Source organism: Poecilia reticulata, linkage group LG16 (genome assembly GCF_000633615.1).
Source record: "Poecilia reticulata strain Guanapo linkage group LG16, Guppy_female_1.0+MT, whole genome shotgun sequence".
NCBI lineage: Eukaryota > Metazoa > Chordata > Actinopteri > Cyprinodontiformes > Poeciliidae > Poecilia > Poecilia reticulata.
In genome coordinates, this window is record NC_024346.1 from 31,835,759 (window position 1) to 31,838,404 (window position 2,646).

General features: G+C 38.0%; 1 long non-coding RNA gene across 2 annotated transcripts in view; it reads left to right on the forward strand.

Annotated features, from left to right (window-relative positions):
- LOC103478761 (uncharacterized) overlaps positions 1-2,611 on the forward strand; it is a 7,262-nt gene extending 4,651 nt beyond the window's left edge. The window contains exons 2-4 of one of the 2 annotated variants that reach the window (XR_001777398.1): positions 17-1,177; positions 1,298-1,479; positions 1,618-2,611. This is a non-coding gene — a long non-coding RNA (uncharacterized LOC103478761). Of the gene's footprint in view, positions 1-7; positions 1,178-1,297; positions 1,480-1,617 lie in introns of those variants that run through there. The other variant, XR_535844.2, reaches the window with a different exon arrangement.
- Positions 2,612-2,646: the final 35 nt, after the last annotated feature.

Sequence of the window (2,646 nt, forward strand, 5' to 3'; positions counted from 1 at the left end):
TATCGTAGCCTATGAGGTTTATCCGAGGCGCGATTATTGCTAGTTGAAAACTTTACCCAATACCCCGCCTTGACGACTTGAAATATAGTCGGCAACGGCAATTTTTGACGGTCTCTACGGAGACTGATCACACTGTTAAAAAAAAACTAAGAAATGCTAACTTTAGAACACTTTATAAAATGTAAGCAACGAAAATCTGTAATATGCATATAACGTTCTTTGTATTTCAGAAACTACAGTCTCATGTGAATCAGTTAACATTTAAGTTCTGCTGATGGTGACCTGTAAATAACATACTTTGCTTAAACTAACATCTTGTTTAAACTAGCCTCTTGTTTATTATTTTGGTTTCATGACGTAATGGCATGCGCTAAAGTTGTTTAAGTTTGGCACAATTTAGCTCTGTAACGTGTAGTAGAAGATAAATGGACCAATAAATGTCCCTCTTTATTATCTTTTCCATTTGTATGACTTTGAACATTTGATCATTTTCAACATTGTCTATTTTATACTAAACCAAATCTCATTATTTCTCAAGGTAATGACTTTGATGTTTTCAATTGCATTTCTCAATCATCAAAGTCTTAGTGAAAGATGAAGCCATGTTTTCAACCATGAGTTAAGACGATAGGGAGTGAATATAGTTCCCATCCGCGGATGTCAGGCTGCCATCCATGCGCAGTGGCAGTATCGTAGCCAATGAGGTTTAACCGAGGTGCGATTATTGCTAGTTGAAAACTTGACCCAATACCCCGCCTTGATGACTTGAAATATAGTCAGCAATGGCAATTTTTGACGGTCTCTATTGAGACTATTTTCGTTGTAACTGGAAATATGTAATTATCTGATAAGAAATGTATTCAGTGGAATGTATTTCTAAATAGTGATGGGCCAGCCAGGCGACACAGAAAACTCTGCACATGCGCAGAGCAAACACGACGAAACCCCGTGTCTGTGCGCATATCACTTTAAGGAAAACCACGTGACCTCTACAGTTCCTGTATGTTTGGTTGCGAACAGTGTCGACACGTTTGTGGGTTTTGTTGAATGGAGATACTTTGTGTTCTTTGCTTTGTGTTGGTTTTTGGCTCGTATTTGAATAYTGGCATGAATCAAGCGAGGAAGAGGAAGTTTTCTCCCGTGTGGGGTAATTTTTGATATGGTCACGGAGAATAAGGTAAATTGTTATTCCTTTCTCATTTCCACTTTTTATCATTTTTCTTTCGGCTTATTCCAGTTCCTTTCTATAGGATATTTGAATTAGTTGACGGTGGATTAACTTTTATTTATATTGTAGGTGAAACGTAAGATTTACTCCCAGGTGCTGCCTTACTGTAACCGGAGCTCTTCCACAATGCTGAGGCATCATCGTGCCGGGCATGAGGGGGGATGATCCGGTTAAGACTCCCGTGATAAACCCCGGTGCTTCCAGAAAGCAGGCGATTGAACTGGACCTTCAACTCAACCATCTGCTCCCAGGTCAGGTTCGTCATGGTTGTTAACTGTGTTTATTAGTATTTTAATGTTCTTGCAAATCACTCCATGTGATTACAATGAATTAGTAACACAGATGTATTTTATTTTATTTTTTTTTCCTATGACAACCTGTGGCAGCAGCTGAACATGGAAATCGAAGAGAGCAAGGCCAGTTCAAACGTCTCCACCGATGCCGTTATCGAGGTACAAAGATGCATCTCAGAGGCGAACACACCGAGGTCACAGGATCCACTACAATGCTGGGAAATGCAAAGGCTACAATTACCCTACATTATACAAACACTAATTCCATTTCTATGTATGCCGTTCGTCATCTGTGCCTTGTGAAAGGGTGTTCTCAAAAGCAGGAGAAATGGTTTGTGAACCGCGCAATCGCCCAAAGCTGTTACAGCAGCTGATGAAGTCTTATTGTTTCTATATATCTGTATAATGCAATTCATAAATGATGTTTCTCTTCAGTTCCACATTTGATGTCCGGTAAACTGTTTTGAGCCAGTTCGTGTCGTCTTGTGAAAGCAAAGAAGACAGAATATCTTTTCATCAACATATAAATATTTGGATGACCTATAAGTGCCGAAATATTTCTGTCTAAAGTCTTCAAGGACAAATAGACTCTTATTTTTTCAGTGTCTGAGGTTTGGACATTGCATATCAATTTGCAGCAATGGACAATGCAAACTTACCTGCACGACACGTTGAATGCTGAGTGATATTAGTAGCCATTTCGGATGCCATTTTGCCAGATTTTCACCAACTGAAGATGAAGTGTGTGGTCATATTAGCATTTTTTTCAGCAATTGTGAATAAAATCGACAGAATGCAAATTGTTGAATTCTTTGGGCTTCGTGCTTCTTCATGTAAGTTATCTTAAAAAAAAAAAAAACCCTTGATGAATTATTGTGTTTAATAAAGTGAATGTGGAATTGGATTAGTTTGGCTGCTGTCCGTTTAATTTTTTTAAAGTCTAAATTGCATTTCCTGAATTTTAGCAAAGATTGGTTTTAATCAGTTGATACTTAATATTGTCAAGTTATTTTTAAATGTGATTATAATGTTATTGCTGTTTACTCTTCAGAGCTGCTGAATAAAGACGAAGCAATGTTTTCAACCATGAGTTAAGACGATAGGGAGTGAATATAGTTCCCATCC